Below are 21,717 nucleotides of genomic sequence, written 5' to 3'. Positions count from 1 at the left end.
GGCAACTTCCTGTCTCAACTCCTCTGTTATCACAGGCATTGGAGCTGCATTTTGATTTAAAGAGACACAGTTATTTTCCAAAAACTTATCATAAATAGCATCCTAAAAAACTGGGACCTGGATTGGGGAACCCTCCACCATCCCTTTCTCTGTCCCTGAGAAGTCAGCTATGTGACTGCTCCCCTCCAGGAAGTCGATCCCAGGCTGAGTGTCTGGGTGCACAGTTGCTGACTTAGCCATTTAGTCCTGGGCATCCTATCCCAAGTGACCAGTGAGGAGACACTCCTGTACTCCCGCTATTCCTTCCCCAGTTTCCTCCTCTGAGATCCCCTCTAAGGGCAGGTCTTCACTACAGGGGGGGTCGATTTAAGATACGCAAATTCAGCTACGCAAATAACGTAGCTGAATTCGACCTATCGGAGCCGACTTACCCCGCTGTGAGGACAGCGGCAAAATCGACCTCCGCGGCTCCCCGTTGACGGCGCTTACTCCCACCTCCACTGGTGGAGTAAGAGCGTCGATTCGGGGATTGATTGTCGCGTCCCGACAAGACGCGATAATTTGATCCCCGAGAGATCGATTTCTACCCGCCGATTCAGGCGGGTAGTGTAGACCTAGTCTAAGACACATTTCTCTGTGCAACCTGAGAAGGGGTTCCTCCCTTGTTCAGCTGCAAAACCCTGCTGGCTAACACCTGGGACAGTTTCCTTAATCACTGACAACACCTCTCCTGCCCCCCTTTTCCCCCCCCCATCCTGAGGGCATGTTGCCTTCTGCGGGAAAGGAGCTAGTCTCAGCCCCTCCCATACTTGGAAGCACACTGTTTCCCTGTATTACAGAGTCACAGGAATCCTCACCCACCTCAGTGGTTTCTGAGATTCCCTGCCCCTTCTCTGGTCTCTCCTCTGGGACACATTTGCTCCCTAGAGCCGGATCTGTCTTTGGTTCAGCTGCAACTTGCTGGCAGCTAACAACCTGGACAGTTCTCTCCCTGGCAGGCATTACACTCCCATCCCTTCCTGATGTGGTGATGCCTCCAGTTGCAGTGCAGGAGCTGATCTCAATCACCCTCCCACCGGGGAGAATGTGGCTTTCCCCTGTTGCAGAAGAATCAAGGCGACTCTCTCCCATTCTCTCAGCAGTTCCTGAGACCTTACCCTTTTTCTTGTGGGTCTCAGCATAAAACTCCCTCCTGCTGCAGGAAAATACTTTAACTCTGAGCTACACCGAAAAAATCATTACCAAGAAGTAGGTTAATTAGGAGGTGTTCCATTACCTCCACAATCAAAACACTTTCCAAACATTCCCACAGCACATGGATTTTAACTAGTGGTACAAGGAATCTGCTTTTGCCCACCCCCACAATCTCTGTCATTTGGCCAGGTAACATACTGGCCTTTGGGGCCACACTCTGTTTAACCAGAGAGATCTGGGCCCCTGTATCCCTTTGCCTCAAGCATTCCCTGCCATTTATTTGGACAACCTTAACATGCTCCATATCTGGTTCTGCAGAGGCTAATCTCACAAAACCAATATGATAGGTTCTAATTGCTTGGGGGGGGGGGGCTCTGTATTGAGGACAGCAGAACTAACATGTGCTATTGGTTGCCTGCTTCCTCCTAGCATAAGGCATTTATTCCTCAGATGATTAGTGGAATTACACTGATAGCACCAGCTTTTACAGTAGATATGGGATGATTTTTTTGGAAAATTTTTGGCTAACTCCAAATTTCAGCAAGTGTATGTATTCCCTTCCCCAGTTCAGTACTACAGACTTCATCTTTGCCCTCATCAAGAATGGCTTATTTATTGTAGTACCTTTTATCAGTCAATGCTTCATATTCTTTCAAACAGATCCAAAACACCCCAGCCAGGTATGTGGTTCTATTTATAGATTCATAGATTCATAGATTATAGGACTGGAAGGGACCTCGAGAGGTCATCGAGTCCAGTCCACTGCCCGCATGGCAGGACCAAATACTGCCTAGACCATCCCTAATAGACATTTATCTAACCTACTCTTAAATATCTCCAGAGATGGAGATTCCACAACCTCCCTAGGCAATTTGTTCCAGTGTTTAACCACCCTGACAGTTAGGAACTTTTTCCTAATGTCCAACCTAGACCTCCCTTGCTGCAGTTTAAACCCATTGTTTCTGGTTCTATCCTTAGAGGCTAAGGTGAACAAGTTCTCTCCCTCCTCCTTATGACACCCTTTTAGATACCTGAAAACTGCTATCATGTCCCCTCTCAGTCTTCTCTTTTCCAAACTAAACAAACCCAGTTCTTTCAGCCTTCCTTCATAGGTCATGTTCTCAAGACCTTTAATCATTCTTGTTGCTCTTCTTTGGACCCTTTCCAATTTCTCCACATCTTTTTTAAAATGCGGCGCCCAGAACTGGACACAATACTCCAGCTGAGGCCTAACCAGAGCAGAGTAGAGCGGAAGAATGACTTCTCGTGTCTTGCTCACAACACACCTGTTAATGCATCCCAGAATCATGTTTGCTTTTTTTGCAACAGCATCACACTGTTGACTCATATTTAGCTTGTGGTCCACTATAACCCCTAGATCCCTTTCTGCCGTACTCCTTCCTAGACAGTCTTTTCCCATTCTGTATGTGTGAAATTGATTTTTCCTTCCTAAGTGGAGCACTTTGCATTTGTCTTTGTTAAACTTCATCCTGTTTAACTCAGACCATTTCTCCAATTTGTCCAGATCATTTTGAATTATGACCCTGTCCTCCAAAGTAGTTGCAATCCCTCCCAGTTTGGTATCATCCGCAAACTTAATAAGTGTACTTTCTATGCCAATATCTAAGTCGTTGATGAAGATATTGAACAGAGCCGGTCCCAAAACAGACCCCTGCGGTACCCCACTCGTTACGCCTTTCCAGCAGGATTGGGAACCATTAATAACAACTCTCTGAGTACGGTTATCCAGCCAGTTATGCACCCACCTTATAGTAGCCCCATCTAATTTGTATTTGCCTAGTTTATTGATAAGAATATCATGCGAGACCGTATCAAATGCCTTACTAAAGTCTAGGTATACCACATCCACCGCTTCACCCTTATCCACAAGGCTCGTTATCCTATCAAAGAAAGCTATCAGATTGGTTTGACATGATTTGTTCTTCACAAATCCATGCTGGCTATTCCCTATCACCTTACCACCTTCCAAGTGTTGGCAGATGATTTCCTTAATTACTTGCTCCATTATCTTCCCTGGCACAGAAGTTAAACTAACTGGTCTGTAGTTACCTGGGTTGTTTTTATTTCCCTTTTTATAGATGGGCACTATATTTGCCCTTTTCCAGTCTTCTGGAATCTCTCCCGTCTCCCATGACTTTCCAAAGATAATAGCTAGAGGCTCAGATACCTCCTCTATTAGCTCCTTGAGTATTCTAGGATGCATTTCATCAGGCCCGGGTGACTTGCAGGCATCTAACTTTTCTAAGTGATGTTTAACTTGTTCTTTTTTTATTTTATCCGCTAAACCTACCCCCTTCCCATTAGTATTCACTATGTTAGGCATTTCTTCAGACTTCTCGGTGAAGACCGAAACAAAGAAGTCATTAAGCATCTCTGCCATTTCCAAGTTTCCTGTTACTGTTTCTCCCTCTTCACTAAGCAGTGGGCCTACCCTGTCTTTGGTCTTCCTCTTGCTTCTAATGTATTGATAAAAAGTCTTCTTGTTTCCTTTTATTCCCGTAGCTAGTTTGAGCTCATTTTGTGCCTTTGCCTTTCTAATCTTGCCCCTGCATTCCTGTGTTGTTTGCCTATATTCATCCTTTGTAATCTGTCCTAGTTTCCATTTTTTATATGACTCCTTTTTATTTTTTAGATCGTGCAAGATCTCGTGGTTAAGCCAAGGTGGTCTTTTGCCACATTTTCTATCTTTCCTAACCAGCGGAATAGCTTGCTTTTGGGCCCTTAATAGTGTCCCTTTGAAAAACTGCCAACTCTCCTCAGTTGTTTTTCCCCTCAGTCTTGATTCCCATGGGACCTTACCTATCAGCTCTCTGAGCTTCCCAAAATCTGCCTTCCTGAAATCCATTGTCTCTATTTTGCTGTTCTCCCTTCTACCCTTCCTTAGAATTGCAAACTCTATGATTTCATGATCACTTTCACCCAGGCTGCCTTCTACTTTCACATTCTCAACGAGTTCCTCCCTATTTGTTAAAATCAAGTCTAGAACAGCTTCCCCCCTAGTAGCTTTTTCAACCTTCTGAAATAAAAAGTTGTCTCCAATGCAGTCCAAGAATTTGTTGGATAGTCTGTTCCCCGCTGTGTTATTTTCCCAACATATATCCGGATAGTTGAAGTCCCCCATCACCACCAAATCTTGGGCTTTGGATGATTTTGTTAGTTGCTTGAAAAAAACCTCATCCACCTCTTCCACCTGGTTAGGTGGCCTGTAGTAGAAGCCTAGCATGACATCTCCCTTGTTTTTTGCCCCTTTAAGCCTAACCCAGAGACTCTCAACACTTCCGTCTCCTATGTCCATCTCTACCTCAGTCCAAGTGTGTACATTTTTAATATACAAGGCAACACCTCCTCCCTTTTTCCCCTGTCTATCCTTCCTGAGCAAGCTGTACCCATCCACACCAACATTCCAATCATGTGTATTATCCCACCAAGTTTCAGTGATGCCAACAATGTCATACCCTGTTTCCCCGAAAATAAGACATCCTCCGAAAATAAGGCCTACTTACAGTTTTGCCTCTCGTTGTAATATAAGGCATCCCCCCGATAATAAGACTTCCCCGATAATAAGGCATCCACCGATGTGTACCGTATTCTTCTTCATTGAAAAATAAGACATCCCCTGAAAATAAGACCTAGCGCATCTTTGGGAGCAAAAATTAATATAAGACACTGTCTTATTTTCGGGGAAACAGGGTAGTTGTATTTATTTATTAGCACTTCCAGTTCTTCCTGCTTATTCCCCATACTTCTCGCATTTGTATATAGGCATCTAAGATACTGGTTTGATCTTTCCTCCCAGTTTTGTCCTGACTCTCCTTTCTCTCTGCCAATATAGCCCACACTCCCTCTTGTTTCCGACTCATCTCCCCGGTCTCCATGTTCCCCACTTACCTGTGGGCTTTGCTCACCTGTCCCCGTCGAACCTTGTTTAAAGCCCTCCTCACTAGGTTAGCCAGTCTGTGTCCGAATAGGGTCTTTCCTCTCCTCGAAAGGTGAACGCCATCTCTGCCTAGCAGTCCTTCCTCGAATAGCATCCCGTGGTCTAGGAAGCCAAAGCCCTCCTGGCGACACCATCTTCGCAGCCAGGCATTCACCTCCATGATGCATCTGTCTCTGCCCGGGCCCCTACCTTTGACAGGAAGAATTGAAGAGAATACCACCTGCGCTCCAAACTCCTTCACCCGTACTCCCAGAGCCCTGTAGTCACTCTTGATCCGCTCAGTGTCACACCGCGCAGTATCATTTGTGCCCACATGGATGAGTAGCATGGGGTAGTAGTCAGAGGGCCGGATAATCCTCGGCAATGCCTCCGTAACGTCTCAGATACGGGCCCCCGGCAGGCAGCATACCTCCCGAGATGAAATGTCAGGGCGACAGATGGGCGCCTCCGTCCCCCTCAGCAGAGAGTCTCCGACCACCACTACCCTACGTTTCCTATTCGCAGTGGTGGCAGCAGACTCTCCAGCCTTAGGGGTACGAGGCTTCTCCTCCTTTACTGTAGGGAGCGATTCCTTCTTTCCTGTATCAAGAAGAGCATAACGGTTACCTATAACCACGGCAGGAGGGTTCGGAGCAAGGGTGGAGCACTGCCTGCTGCCAGAAGTAACCAGCTGCCAGTGTCCACCCTGAGCCATCTCCTCCTCCACCAGTGGTGTATCAGCAGTCCTGTGTACTGGGACAGCTACCTCAGCTGTCTCCACATGGACACTGTCGAGGAATTGCTCGTGGATACGGATGCTCCTCAACCTAGCCACCTCCTCCTGTAGCTCTCCCACCTGCTGCCTGAGAGATTCCACCAGCAGGCACCTCTCACATTGGATGGTCCCCCCAGCCTGGATATCAGTAAGTGGAAATTGCAAGTTACAGTCTTTGCAAAACCACACCAGGATCTGGGTAGAGGCATCCATGCTTAGGCACTCTGTCTGGCTACAGGCACAGGTGGAGGAGACAGTAGCAGTGCTGGCACAGGTGTTGCGGGCCTTCCTAACCATCGTAAGCCTCCCTCTGTCAAACTCCCGTCTGCAGCCCCCTGTCAGCTGAAAGGGTTGTTTAAGCAAAAAGTTAGAATGTAGTTGCTTTATAGGTATTAAGGGGAATCAAGAGAAAACAGATGGAACTGGCAAGGGACCCTCGCCCCCTTCCTGCTCCCCTTCCCAACTCCCTTGCGAAACTCCCTGTTAGCAGCCCCTGGTCGCAAAGCTCCCTGGTCGCTTGTGCGCTGCTTTATAAAGCCCTGGCCTGTATGAATGCCCCGCCCACTGATGAAGGCTCAGCCACTTACCAGAGGCATCTAGCTTTCAAACCTTCCTTTGAAGCTCACAGCTTCCAACTGCCAGCCACAGCACACGGTCCTTCAAACAACCAAAACAAACAAACAGACTGACAAACACAAGCTCAGCACACAGCAAGTAACCCTCAAACACAAACAAACACACACTACAGACAGTCACTTACCCCAAAAGGGTGCTGTATTGCTCCTCCTTCACCTGGAGAACTCCCTTGCGAAACTCCCTGTTAGCAGCCCCTGTTCGCAAAGCTCCCTGTTAGCAGCCCCTGTTCGCAAATTTGTCTGATTGCAGCATTCATGTGCTGTGTTCTTCACATTGAGATTGTGGTTTGTTTGTTTGTAAAATCAATTGTTATTCTTATCTACAAAACCTACCACGATCTAGCACCAACAACAGACTTCCTTGTCCTATAGATTCCAGCCCATACTCTCAAGCCCTCCTCTAGATTGCCAACTGTGTCCAAGTCTTGTACATTTTTCTTCTTGTACCATTATTGAGAGTTTGTATACTGTGCCCTCTCTTTCTAGAATGCCCTACCGTTGATCTCAAGGAGTCTCCCACTTGATAAGCGTTTAGAAGTCAGTTTAAACTGTCTTTGAAAACATTGAATGTAGTTGGGCTCATTGTACAACAAAGCATGTTTGGATGATATACCATCTTTGGCTTGTTTGCATAAATCAGTGTTTTGTTGAAAAATTATAATTTATGTGACTGTTCAATTTTCTTGTTTACTGATGAAATGGCTGCTTCTTCGCTGTTCAACATTTTTCCATTGGGGCCTTGCAGTGATGAAATAAGCTTTGTAATATATATACTAAAAATATCATTTTGTATATTGACAGTGTTTTATTGCATATGTTAAGGATGACTACATGTTCAGCAACTAGGAATAACTGCAGTATACACTTCTCTTATTAACACTGTTTATAAAAGAATAGGTAAAAAAACTGCCCACTTTTAATGTATTATGAATTGTTAATATCCATGCAGCTTCACAATGTTTGTCTTGTATACAGGTGATTAAAAAATGTACCACTTTCAGATTGTTCCTTTAGTCTGTGTATCTGTGTGTCCTGTGTCTGAGTTAGGCCCTGATCCTGAGGACATGCATGTTAGTAACTTTACACATGGGCATAAGTATTTTCAAGTTTCTCTTAACTGAAGAGGAAGAGATCTAGTGAAATAAAAGTTACAGTACAAGGTTAAAGAGATACTATCCCAACCTTTTCAAAAAATAGCATTAGCTTGTTTTTAAAGTTTTGACTAAATGAATTGCTCAGCATGCAAAACAACCCCAACCAACTTCCTGAATTTGCTAAAGTCAGGAACTCTTGAATAGAGTGGCCTTGGTGTTTGGCATCCAGGCAGAAGAGGTATGTGAGAGTTCTCACAAGTTGGTGGACATCCTAGCATATGACATTCCAGCTAGATTTGTTCTGCCAATCAATGAAGGGATCACGGAACCAGTCAAGACTCTTTGTCAGACACCCTCCTTCCTGGCTTCCACAGCAAAACAAGTTGAGAGGAGATACTTCATCCCCTCTAATGGGTATAAACATTTTTATTCTCCCACCTCCCTGGGGTCTCTGGTGGTAACAGCCACTAATGAGCAGCAAAGGCAGAGACAACAAGCCTCATGTCTAAGGGCAAAGACTCAAAATGATTTGATTTGTTTGGTCACAAACTTTATTTGTCAAGGAAACTGCAGCACAGGATTGCAAACCAACAGGTGTTCTTGAGTCAATATACTGCACATTTCCCAGAGTCACTACCCTTGATAACAGAACGTCAATGATTGCATTGGCTACTTGGATCACATGTCCTCATCAAAATTCTCCTCGTGCTGGCATCTCTTAGCCCAGTTCTGCATCTACTCCAAGATAATGTGCGAGGTGTTTATAATGCTCACAACAGCAGCGGTGACAGTGAGCAGAGCGGGCTCCATGCTTGCTGGGGTATGGCGTCTGCACAGGTAACCCAGGAAAAAAGGTGTGAAACGATTGTCTGCTGTTGCTTTCATGGAGGGAGGGATGACTGATGACATGTACCCAAAACCATCCGCAACAATGGTTTTGCCCCATCAGGCATTGGGAGTTTAACCCAAAATTCCACTGGGCAGTGGAGACTGCGGGGACTTTGGGATAGCTACCCACAGTGCACTGCTCTGTAAGTCAATGCTAGCCACAGTAGTGAGGACGCACTCTACCAATTTAATGCGCTTAGTGTGGACAGGCGCAATCGACTGTATAAAATTGGTTTCTAAAAATCAACTTCTATAAAATCGACCTAATTTCATAGTGTAGACATACCCCTAGTGTTACAAATGAAAGATTACCCGCTTACAACATCTCGCAAGTGCCTCAAGTTGCTAGGTCACATGCTAAGTACATGGCAACATGTACCTATGCAGTGCAACTCACAAGACTGCACCTCAGGGAGCTGCAAAAATGCATTAGTATATGCCCTGAATCATTGCCACTTGGACAAAGTGGTTCGAGTGCCAGAGCTAGTCCTGTCTTCTCTGGATCACCGTATAGACCCTCTAAATGTTTGTGTAGGAATTCCCTTCCTTCCAACACTACCAACACGCACTCTACTCATGGACATGTCATCTCTAGTTTTGGGGTCTCATATTGGGTCCCTGCAGACTCAAGGCCTTTGGTCATTGCACGACCTAGAGACTTATATAAATGCCAGGGAGTACATGAGGTATGTCTAGCCTGCTTAGCTTTCTTTCCCCACATAGCAGGGAAAAATCTATTGATTCTGACAGAGAACTCAGTGACCATGTTTGATAGAAACAGGCAAGGAAGGGCATGATCGAACCACTCTGCCAGGAAACAGTCTGTCTCTGGGACTTCTGTATAACCCACTCAATTCACCTCGAAGCGTCTTACCTTCTGGGATATCAAAACATACAGATCAGCTGAGCAAATTCTTCACCGATCAACACAAGTGGTCATTATGCCCAGACACGTCCAGGTCCACCTTCCAGCTCTGGGAGACTCCCCAAGTGGATTGATTTACAACAGAGGCCAATAGAAAAATGGCATCAGTTCTGCTCCCAAGGGGGTTTCAGCCCAGGCTCCCTGAAAGATTCTTTTCTCCTGTCCTGGGAGAATTCCCTTCTATACACCTTCCCTCTTATTCCTTTGCTTCCCAGCATCGTATCCAAAATAAAAGAGGACCTGTGATGTCTCAGATCTTGAACCCAGAGCTAGGAATGCCCAGACAGCTGCTATGTCCTGGCCTCCTCCCAATGTCTGCTGTGACCTGGTGGGCCAAGAAGCTAATAGCACAATGAGCCTCAGCCAAGGCATCACCCACAGGAGTCCTGATTGGAGGATCAGCCGGATACACTGATTGGTCCAACCACACTATTTCAGACAGAAGGAGACATAGGAAGTTTGTTTGAGTAACAAAGTGATTTCCTGTTGTGGTTGTATTAGACTCTGCTTGTGCCTGCTTCCTGCACCCAATCCTGTTCTTTATTCCTTCTCTGCTCCTGGCTAGTGCCTCTGCCCTGCCTTCACTCTTGTTCCTACGATGCTCCTGCTCCATGCTTGAGCCTTGCCTCTTCTCCAGTTCCTGCCCTTACACCATAGGCATGCGCAGCACATGTCATTAGGGTGTGCACCAAGGGAATTTTTTTTTTAAAGGCAAACATCATAAAGGTTGGGGTGCGGGAGGGAGTACGGGGTGTGGGAGGGGGTGCGGTGTGCAGGAAGGAGCTCAGGGCAAGGGATTGGGGCAGAGGAGGGATGTGGGGTATATGAGGGGGCTCAGGGAAGGGGGTTGGGGTATGGAGCGCAGGAGGGGGCTCAGGGCAGGGGGTTGGGGTGCAGGAGGGGTGAGGCAGGGGGCTCAGGGCAGGGAGTTGGGGTGCATGGGGGTGCCGGGTGCAGCAGGGGGCTCAGGGCAGGGGGTTTGGCTGCAGGAGGGGTGCCAGGTGCAGGCAGAGGGCTTAGGGCAGGGGGTTGGGGTGCAGGCTGGGTGCGAGGTGCAGGCAGGTGGCTCAGGGCAGGGGGTTGTGGTGCAGGAGGGGTGCGGCAGGGGGATCAGGGCAGGAAGTTGGGGGCGGGGTGCAGGGGGGGCTCAGGGCAGGAGGTTGGTGTGCGAGGTGCAGACAGGGGTCTCAGGTCAGGGAGTTGGGGTGCAGGAGGGGTGCAGGGTGCAGGCAGGGGGCTCAGGACAGGGAGTTGGGGTGCAGGAGGGGTGCGGCAGGGGGCTCAAGATGGGGAGGTTGGGGCAGGGTGCAGGGGGGGCTCAGGGCAGGAGGTCGGGGTGCAGGGTGTAGGCAGGGGGCTCAGGGCAGGAGTTGGGGTGCAGGAGGGGTGCGAGGTGCAGGCAGGGGGCTCAGGGCAGGTAGTTTGGGGGCGGGGGGCAGGAGGGGTTTGGGCTCTGGCCCGGTGCCGCTTACCTGCAGCAGTACGTTCCCTGCCTGCCTACCCTGGCCCCACGCCGTGCCACTCACCACGTCCCTGCGCGGCCCCTGGGGGGCGGGGATGTCCCACAGGGCTCTGCGCGCTGCCCTTGCCACGCCTCCAGGTACCTCCCCCGAAGCTCCCATTGGCCACGGTTCCCTGTTCCCAGCCAATGGGAGCTGTGGAGGGCAGTGCCTGGAGCAACACACGGAGCACTCTGCCCCCGCCCCCCGCCCCTCCAGGGTCCCAGGGACATGGTGCCGTGCCGGCCTCTTCTGAAAGTGGCGCGGGGCCTGCAGCACCATGGGGGGCAAATCCTGCGGGCCAGATCCAAAGCCCTGAGGGGCTGGATCCGGCCTGCAGGCATTAGGGTGTGCCTGCCCACCCGGCACACCCTGTGCGCACACCTATGCCTTACACCTTGCCTCCAATCATTAGTTACCAGTCCTGTCTCTGATCCCGGCCTCCAACTTCTGAACCTGTCTCCGTTTTGACTTGGCTCTGGCATTTGGTATCTGACCTCAGCTCTGACTCTCAGATTCAATTCCTTGTTCTGATTCTGCTTTGACCACCGGCTCTGGTAACTGGCAGTTGACTCTGGTGCTAACTGTTATCTTCATTGCTCACCTGGGATGCCTGTTCCACCCACTAGACCTGGCTCTTGCTCTGACTACCAGGCCAGACCTCCCACATCCTGGTCCATAAAAGAACTGTGCTCATCTCATCCTTACAGCACCAGCAAGACAACGTCAAAACTGGTACTTAACCCTACTGACTCTGTCAACAGAACCTCCTCTGTCCCTTCTGTTGGATCCAAACATAATTTCCTGAGACCAGTGGTTTCCCCAGGAATTGAAATTAGGGGGGCAGGTATTCGAATTTACGGGGTGTGTGTGTCAGGGCCGATGAGGGGTGAGACTGTGAGGGTGAAGGTGGGCTGTATGGCACCATAGTAAAAACTGAAAAATGTTTCATGACCATTTTATTAAATTTAACTCATGTTTTAAAATCATCACACAAATTAAAGTTGGCTGGTCAAGCCTTCTATGAAGCACTACATCTACATCCTTCTTGGTTTCTTGTTATAATTTTGCACAACTCTGTTAATGAACTTCTTGAATGCAATGCATTCATCTTTGGTGGCTTCTCGTGTGCTGGTACTTCCATTCCTTCAATCGATATGCTCATTAGTTCATTCACATGATCAGGCAGAAGGCGACTTCTTTCACAACACAAAATTCTATTCAATGATGAAAAAGAACACTCAACTGTAGCTGTTGTGACTGGGAGTAGCAAGAGATGAATTCCTACTTCTTTCATCCCAGGAAACAGAACACAAAGATCGGGTTGAGCCACTAGTGATGATAAAAAAGAAGTTGAAGTCAAATCTTCATTCATTCGTCGTATGATATTCCACTCTGTGTTCAAATTCTCTATTCTGTCCTGATCACATGGCAGCCCCATTGCTGGTAGTGCCTCACTCCACTCAACTGTTGGTGTTTTATAGGACAGGCATCTGTAAAAGCTACGTAGAGGTTGAGTAGAATCTAGAAGTCACTGTTGTAGATTTTTAAGAATCAAGTCTGTGTACTTTTTCAGTTGTCTTAACAAACACTTCTTGTCTTCTTCACTTAAGGATTCAATATAAATGCCTTCATTAGTCAACTTCTGGACTGAAGTCTTTGCTTCTTCCAGAACTTCTACAATGGATAGATCTCTGATTGATCCAAATGTAGCTTCTATTGCTGGACAAAGATCTACTACAGTTGTAGCAGATGCCTGGATGGCATTGTTTAATGACCCAAGTGGTTTCAACAGTAGACTTATGAGAGAGAGAATGGCAATAGTCTTCTCTGAACGTAGTAGCAAAAGTAATCCACCAGCCTCACTACTTAGATCCATCCCATCTTGGTAGATACTTTCCAAAGCCAGTAATATGGCTGCAGTAATTTTAAGACAACAGCCAAAGATCACTCATGAAAAAGCCAGCAGGTTTTCCCAGGTTGGACCAATTTAAGATAACGTACACAATGACTTAATACTTGATGCCTATTTGCATCGGTGCATTCATCAGCCATGTATGCAAATATTTTGAATGCTATGAGAGAGTTCTTCACTTTTTCAACTGTTGGTGTTTTGCAACCTTTTCATGTAGTTTGTCAGCATTGGCTTTGCTGATCGGTTTGACAAACCAAGCTCCTCCACTTTTACCAATTATAGCATTGGGAATCTTTCCTTCTTCGTAAGCTTTTTTGCAAGAGGTGTACCAGTAGCCATCTTTCGTCCTGAGTGCAGGACTCTGCACTTGTCCCTGTTGAACCTCATCAGATTTCTTTTGGCCCAATCCTCTGATTTGTCTAAGACCCTCTGTATCCTATCCCTACCTTCCAGTGTAACTGCCACTCCTCCCAGTTTAGTGTCATCTGCAAACTTGCTGAGAGTGCAGTCCACGCCATCCTCCAGATCATTAATGAAGATATTGAACAAAACTGGCCCCAGGATTGACCCTTGGGGCACTCCACTTGAAACCGGCTGCCAGCTAGACATGGAACCATTGATCACTACCCGTTGAGCCCGACAATCTAGCCAGCTTTCTATCCACCTTATAGTCCATTCATTCAGCCCATACTTCTTTAACTTGCTGGCCAGAACACTGTGGGAGACCGTATCAAAAGCTTTGCTAACATGCTTCATAACATGTGGAAAAGGTTTCAAACAGCAGCGCCCTCCTTTCCCATACCAAGCACCCATTGGGTTGGTCATTTAAAAGGAGGGGCTGTACTGGCCGCAAATGCATCCCATTTGCCTCTTTGGTTTTTTTGTAGGCTTGCCTGAGCTCCTTAATTTTCATGCAGCACTGCTGTGGATCCCTGTTGTAGCCTCTGTCCATCATGCCCTTGGAGATTTTTTCAAATATTTTGGGATTTTGTCTTTTGGAACAGAGTTCTGATAGCACGGATTCGTCTCCCCAAACAGCGATCAGATCCAGTACCTCCCATTCGGTCCATGCTGGAGCTCTTTTGTGATTCTGGGACTGCATGGTCACCTGTGCTGATGAGCTTGCCATGCTGGCCAAACAGGAAATGAAATTCTAAAGTTCCTGAGGCTTTTGCTGTGTACCTGGCTAGTGCATCTGAGTTGAAAGTGCTGTCCAGAGCAGTCACAATGGAGCACTCTGGGATAGCTTCCGGAAGCCAATACCGTTGAATTGCATCCACACTACCCCAAATTCGACCCGGGGATGTCGATTTCAGCACTAATCCTCTCATTGGGGAGGAGTATAGAAATCGATTTTAAGAGCCCTTTAAATCGAAAAAAATGGCTTCATCGTGTGGCCGGGTGCAGGGTTAAATCGATCTAACGCTGCTAAATTTGACCTAAACTCGTAGTGTAGACCAGGGCTAAGAATTTGCAGGTGTTGCCCTGTTTGTAATTCATGAGTGACTGGTCAGAGTGCTCATGTATTTAGCTGGGAGTGAATTTTGATCCCTAGCACTTATTAAAGCATCCTTGAGGCTGCTGTAATATACACTAGCTTGTACCAGCTGCTTAGGAACCATTACAACAACTGAAATTCCTGGAAAACACCATACTCCAGTCACAACCCCTCCTACTTCCGACATCAGGAATTAGTTCTACCAATACAGTAGAACCTCAGAGTTATGAACTCCTCAGGAATGGAGGTTGTTTGTAACTCTGAAATGTTCGTGTGACGGGTTGGATCACAGAAACCTCCTTGGGAGCTGCCACCCGATGTGCAAAAGACTACCTCTGCTTCTGTTTTCCCTGCCAGCTCAGGAGTCCAGCACCCTGTCTTGCTGAGCCAGCCACTCCTGTCTGGCTCTAACACAGACCCAGGATCTGAATCACTTGCCCCAAAGCTGCAGGTTTACCTGAAGACAGCTCACAGAAGTGTGCTTGTCTTTAGCACTCAGATGCCCAACTCCCAACGGGGTCTAAACCCAGATAAATCCGTTTTACCCTGTATAAAGCTTATGCAGGGCAAACTCATAAATTGTTCGCCCTCTATAACACTGATAGAGAGATATGCACAGTTGTTTGCTCCCTCAGGTATTAATACATACTCTGAGTGAATTACTAAATAGAAAGTGATTTTATTAAATAAAGACAGTAGGATTTAAGTGGTTCAAAGTAGTAACAGACAAAGTAAGTCACCACGCAAAATAAAATAAAATGCGCAAATCTATGTCTAATCAAACTGAATACAGATAATCTCACCCTCAGAGATGCTTCAGTAAGTTTTTTCTCAGACTGGACACCTTCCAGGCCTGGGCACAATTCTTTCCCCTGGTACAGCTCTTGTTGCAGCTCAGGTGATAGCTAGGGGATTCTTCATGATGGCTCCTCTCCCTCCTTGTTCTCTTCCACCCCTTTATATATCTTTTGCATAAGGCGGGAACCCTTTGTCTCTCTGGGTTTCCACCCCCCCACACTGGAAAAGCACCAGGTTAAAGATGGATTCCAGTTCAGGTGACATGATCACATGTCACTGCAAGACTTCATTACTCACTTGCCAGCACACACATATACAGGAAGGCTCCCAGGTAAATACAGCCATCTGCAGACAATGGGAGTCATCAAGATTCCAAACCATCATTAATGGCCCACACTTTACATAATTACAATAGGCCCTCAGAGTTACATTTTATATTTCTAGTTTTAGATACAAGAGTGGTACATTTATACAAATCAGATGATCATATTCAGTAGATTATAGGCTTTGTAATGATACCTTACAAGAGACCTTTTGCATGAAGCATATCCCAGTTACGTTACATTCACTTATTACCGTATTTTCTCTAAAACTATCCCAGTTACATTATATTGACTTATTATCAAGTTTTTATAAAACCATATAGACTGCACAACGTCACAGTTCGTAACTCTGAACAAAACATTATGGTTGTTCTTTCAAAAGTTTGCAATTGAACATTGACTTAACACAGCTTTGAAACTTTACTATGCAGAAGAAAAATGCTGCTTTTAACCATCTTAATTGAAATGAAATAAGCACAGATACAGCTTTCTTACCTTGTCAAATCTTTTTTTTAAACTTTCCCTTTATTTTTTTAATAGTTTATATTTAACACAATACTGTACTGTATTTATTTTTTTTGGTTTTTTGGTCTCTGTCGCTGCCTCTTTGCATACTTCTGGTTCTAAATGAGGTGCATGGTTGACTGGTCAGTTCGTAACTCTGGTGTTCGTAACTCTGAGGTTCTATTGTTCTCTTTCCATGGCCATATGTCTAACCCAGAGATGTCCTTTTCTATATGCTTTATGCTAAAGGGTACTATTTGTTTAATAGACAACAGTCCTTTGGGCAATGCCATCACTGAGAAAACCATATAAAACTGGCTGCCTGATTGCATTCTGCAGTGATATGATCCTTCTCCTACCTGCTTCTTGTAGGTAGCAGGGGTGCTTTCTCTGGCTGTGCAGCTGAGCAGCTCCCAACCTTGCGCTTCAACCTCTTACCCAACTAAAGGCAGCCAGTACCAGCACCTGATAAGTGTATTTCAAAGGGGGTCTTGGGGTGAGGGTGGCTGGGGGCGGGAGCTGAAACCCCTTCCTAGGTGGCTGTGCTGAGAACCGGCACCTGGCTGCTGGCGGGGTGGCTGTCTGCATGGTGGGCGGCACCAGCTGTCACCCAGCTCTCTGCATCTGGCAGGGGGCTCAGCCAGAGGCATCTCCAGAAACATCCCTTGCACCCTCGCAGCACAGAGAGACTGAGAGTACCAGCCCCTGCCGGGCAGCTGGACCAAGATGGGCATGGTGGGCAGGGGGGTATCTCTTGGTCTCCTGTGGGGTGCGGTGCCCCCCTGCTCAACTCCAGTGCAAGGCAATATGGGATCCAGGCACCAGGTCTTTAATACCAGAATTTGTACTCCCAGGAGAGTGGGATGGAATTATAGAAGTTACAGGGGGAAAGGCCCTCTGTAATCATCCTGGTTCAGTCCATCTCCCTGCCAATGCAGGGCTGATCCTTACTGCATGTTTTGTCCAGTCTCCTTTTAAAAGTCCCAAGCCTTGGATTTTCTAGCTGTGACACTCTATACCAGGGGTTCTCAGACTGGGGGTCAGGACCTCTCAGGGGGTCGCGAGGTTATTACTCAGGAGGTCACAAGCTGTCAACCTCCACCCTAAACCCCGCTTTGCTTCTAGCATTTATAATGGTGTTAAATATATAAAAAGCGTTTTTAATTTATAAAGGGGAGTCGCAGTCAGAGGCTTGCTCTGTGAAAGGGGTCACCAGTACAAAAGTTTGAGAGCCATTGCTCTATACCTCGGAGGAGCGGCATGCTGTGCACTGTAAGCCCCATATTCATCATTTGTATATATTTTTTATATTTCATATAAAGCATGCCATGTAAGGTATCACGGGAAAGGTTATGATTTGCTGAAACCCACTGTTCTGTCAAAATATGTATATCATTAAAGTGTATAAAGTTATGAGATTGTGCTGTATGGTGTTAATGAAATATGCTGCAAATTTAAGAGTAGCCTAGAAGGCAACTCCCCAGAAATAACAAGGCACTTGACCAAATGGCTGGGTGGATGTTAAACAACCATCACCAGCCATTGTGCAGCCAGTGAATGACAATTAGCAATTCAATAACCATCACCAGAGAATTACTCAACCCTGGGACTCAGCAATGCCCCCCTCCCCCCCCAACATGATCACTAGCCCTTCCCTTAGGAGACAGTTCCAGCCACACCCCCAGGCAGAGATTGCACTGCTAGGATGGTTTCCCCTGATAGCCTCAGTTTCCCTCTCCTACCCCCCCCACCCCATCCCTTCCCCACTGCCTCTTCCCTTCCACCCCTCAACCCCCTAAGAGGCAGTCACCCAGATGCCAGGGAGGGTAACCAAGCGCACTACATGGACATGGCCACTGTCTCTGAGAGGCAGGCATCTCTGCCTGGGCAGGGAGGACAAGCAGGGGGGCACCGCACCCCACAGGAGACCAAGAGATACCCCCATGCCCACCATGCCCATCTTGGTCCAGCTGCCTGGCAGGGGCTGGTACTCTCAGCCTGATTAGCCTGCCTTAATTGATTCTAGCAGCAGGGGGCTAGAGGCATAGGTGCTGACTTTTGGTTTTGACGGTGGGTGACCTCCCTAGGCCCCACCCCCACTCCGCTCCTCCCCCCCTGCCCAACGCTCGCTCCTCTCCGCCCCCTCCTTCGAGCACCTCTGCCAGTTTGGGAGGAGGCTATTTTCAGCATATTTATACACATTAGAGAAAAAAGGTGGGTGAGGTAATATATTTTATTGGACCAGCTTCTGTTGGTGAGAGAGAGAGAGAGAGACAAGCTTTTGAGCTTTCACAGAACTCTTCTTCTGTGAAGAACTCTGTGAAAGCTCCAAAGCTTGTCTCTCTCTCTCACCAACAAAAGTTGCTCCAGATATTACCTCACCCACCTTGTCGGTCTAATTTTCTGGGAACAACAGAGCTACAACAACACAGCATCCAAAAATGCAAGATTCACATGAACAGCACAGAGTGACCACCATCACACCAGGACACTATTTCAGGATTCATCTTAGCATAATGTCATCATCACACCAAGGAAGTAGCACTACCAGCACAATGAGATAAATGTAGCCACATGTGCATGCCAAAAATTCACAGTACAAGCACATTGGGATCCACACAGCAGGATAGTAGTGTCAGTTTAGCTCTCAGTTTAGTGGGGATACACTCAGACACTGAGTCCAAAGTTTCAGCTAAACACAAGGGCACCTGCAAATAGCTGTACTAACAGCAGGATCTACACTGGCACAATAGGAGGGGGCAGAGAGGAGCGAGCGTTGGGCGGGGGGGAGGAGCGGAGTGGGGGTGGGGCCTAGGGAGGTCACCCACCGTCAAAACCAAAAGTCAGCACCTATGCCTCTAGCCCCCTGCCGTGAGTACCCCACAACCTGAGCCCACTGTGACAGACCCAGACCAGTGGGGTACAGGAGTCTGGTAGAGGGCAAATATACTGGTCACTGGATGAGTAGTTTTCTGTTCCCTGAGTGACCAGAGAAGGGGCTGCACTAGAGTAATCAGGAACCTGCTAGAACCAGTTAAGGCAGGCAGGCTAATTAGGACACCTGGAGCCAATTAAGAAGAAGTTGCTAGAATCAATTAAGGCAGGCTAATCAGGGCCCCTGGATTTTAAAAGAAGCTCACTTCAGTTTGTAGTGTGAGAAGCTGGGAGTAAGAGGTGCAAGGAGCTGAGAGGGAGAGGGTGTGCTGCTGGAGGAGGACTGAGGAGCACAAGCGTTATCAGACACCAGGAGGAAGGTCCTGTGGTGAGAATAAGGAAAGTGTTTGGTGGAGGCCATGGGGAAGTAGCCCAGGGAGTTGTAGCTGTCATGCAGCTGTTACAGGAGGCACTATAGACAGCTGCAGTCCACAGGACCCTGGGCTGGAACCTGGAGTAGAGTGTGGGCCTGGGTTCCCCCCAAACTTCCCAATTGACCTGGACTGTGGGTTCTTCCAGAGAGGAAGGTCTCTGGACTGTTCCCCAACTCACATGGTGAATCTCTGAGGCAAGAAAATCTGCCAATAAGCGTGGGACCCACCAAGATAGAGGAGGAACTTTGTCACACCACACACCCAGCCATTTGCCCTGATCTCTGCACCCCCCCTCATGCCCCCCTGCACCCCCCATGCCCCCAGCCCCCTACACCTCCTCACTCACACCCAGCCCCCTGCCCTGACTCCTGCACCCTCCCACATCCCCACCCCCACCCTGAGCACCAAATGGGAGCTCCTGCACCTCTCACACCATTCTACTTTTAATAAAACCTGTGCAGCTATGTGCTGTGTCAAAGACAATTTCTGTATTGATCTCCTGTCTTTTACAATCATTCCCCAGGGGGCCCACAAATATGTTTGGGGCCGGGCCCAAAAAGTTAATCCGGCCCTGCATCCCAGCTAATGGGTTTGAATATTTGTATACCCACCCCGCTCCAAACAAAGTGGTTGTATCAGCAACCAATGAGCACAATGGACAGGGCCAACTGGGATCGACCCTAAGAATAAGGAGGCAAAGAGACTCGATCTCTTTGGCAGAAAAATGTATTCTACGGCTAGCCTCCAGCTGAGAGTGGCCAACCATCAGGCCCTGCTTTGCCGTTATGATTTTAACATAGAATCATAGACTTGAAGGTCAGAAGGGACCATTATGATCATCTAGATTGACCTCCTGCACAATGCAGGCCACAGGATCTCACCCACCCACTCCTGTATCAAACCCCTAACCTATGTCTGAGCCATTGAATTCACAAATCGTGGTTTAAAGACCTCAAGAGAATCCTGCAAGTGACCTGTGCCCCAGGCTGCAGAGGAAGGCGAAAAACCCTCAGGGCTTCTGCCTTCCCAACCCCAAATATGGCGATCAGCTAAACCCTGAGCATGTGGGCAAGACTTACGAGCCAGACACCCAGGAAAGAATTCTCTGTAGTAACTCAGGCCTTGGCTACACTTACCCGCTAGTTCGACAGCTGGAAATCGAACTTCTGGGTTCGACTTATCGCGTCTAGTCTGGACGCGATAAGTCGAACCCGGAAGTGCTCGCCGTCGACTGCGGTACTCCAGCTCGCCGAGAGGAGTACCGCGGAGTCGACGGGGGAGCCTGCCTGCCGCGTGTGGACCAAGGTAAGTTCGAACTAATTCGAACTAAGGTACTTCGAACTTCAGCTACGTTATTCACGTAGCTGAAGTTGCGTACCTTAGTTCGAATTAGGGGGGTAGTGTAGACCTGGCCTCAGATCCCACCCCATCTAACATCCCATCACAGGCCATTGGGCATATTTACCGCTAATAGTCAAAGATCAATTAATTGCCAAAATTAGGCTATACCATCATACTATCCCCTCCATAAACTTATCAAGCTTAGTCTTGAAGCCAGATATGTCTTTTGCTCCCACTGCTCCCCTTGGAAGGCTGTTCCAGAACCTCACTACTCTGATGGTTAGAAACCTTCATCTAATTTCAAGTCTAAACTTCATGATGGCCAGTTTATATCCATTTATTCTTGTGTCCACATTGGTACTGAGCTTAAATAATTCCTCTCCCTCCCTGGTATTTATCCCTCTGATATATTTATAAAGAGCAATCATATCTCCCCTCAGCCTTCTTTTGGTTAGGCTAAACAAGCCAAGCTCTTTGAGTCTCCTTTCATAAGACAGGTTTTCCATTCCTTGGATCATCCTAGTAGCCCTTCTCTGTACCTGTTTCAGTTTGAATTCATCCTTCTTAAACATGGGAGAACAGAACTGCACACAGTATTACAGATGAGGTCTCACCAGTGCCTTATATAAAGGTACTAACACCTCCTTATCTCTACTGGAAATACCTTGCCTGATATATCCCAAGACCGCATTAGCTTTTTTCACGGCCATATCACATTGGCACTCACAGTCATCCTGTGATCAACCAATACTCTGAGGTCCTTCTCTGCCTCTGTTATTTTCAACTGATGCGTCCCCAGCTTATAACAAACATTCTTGTTATTAATCCCTAAATGCATGACCTTGCATTTTTCACTATTAAATCTTATCCTATTACTATTACTCCAGTTTACAAGATCATCCAGATCTTCCTGTATGATATCCTGGTACTTCTCTGTATTGGCAATACCTCCCAGCTTTGTGTCATCCGCAAACTTTATTAGCACATTCCCACTTTTTGTGCCAAGGTCAGTAATAAAAAGATTAAATAAGATTGGTCCCAAAACCAATCCCTGAGGAACTCCACTAGTAACCTCCCTCCAGC

This window comes from Trachemys scripta, chromosome 3, assembly GCF_013100865.1.
Source record: "Trachemys scripta elegans isolate TJP31775 chromosome 3, CAS_Tse_1.0, whole genome shotgun sequence".
NCBI classification, from domain to species: domain Eukaryota; kingdom Metazoa; phylum Chordata; order Testudines; family Emydidae; genus Trachemys; species Trachemys scripta.
The sequence above is the reverse complement of the archived record's forward strand: the minus strand, read 5'-3'. Positions refer to the sequence as shown.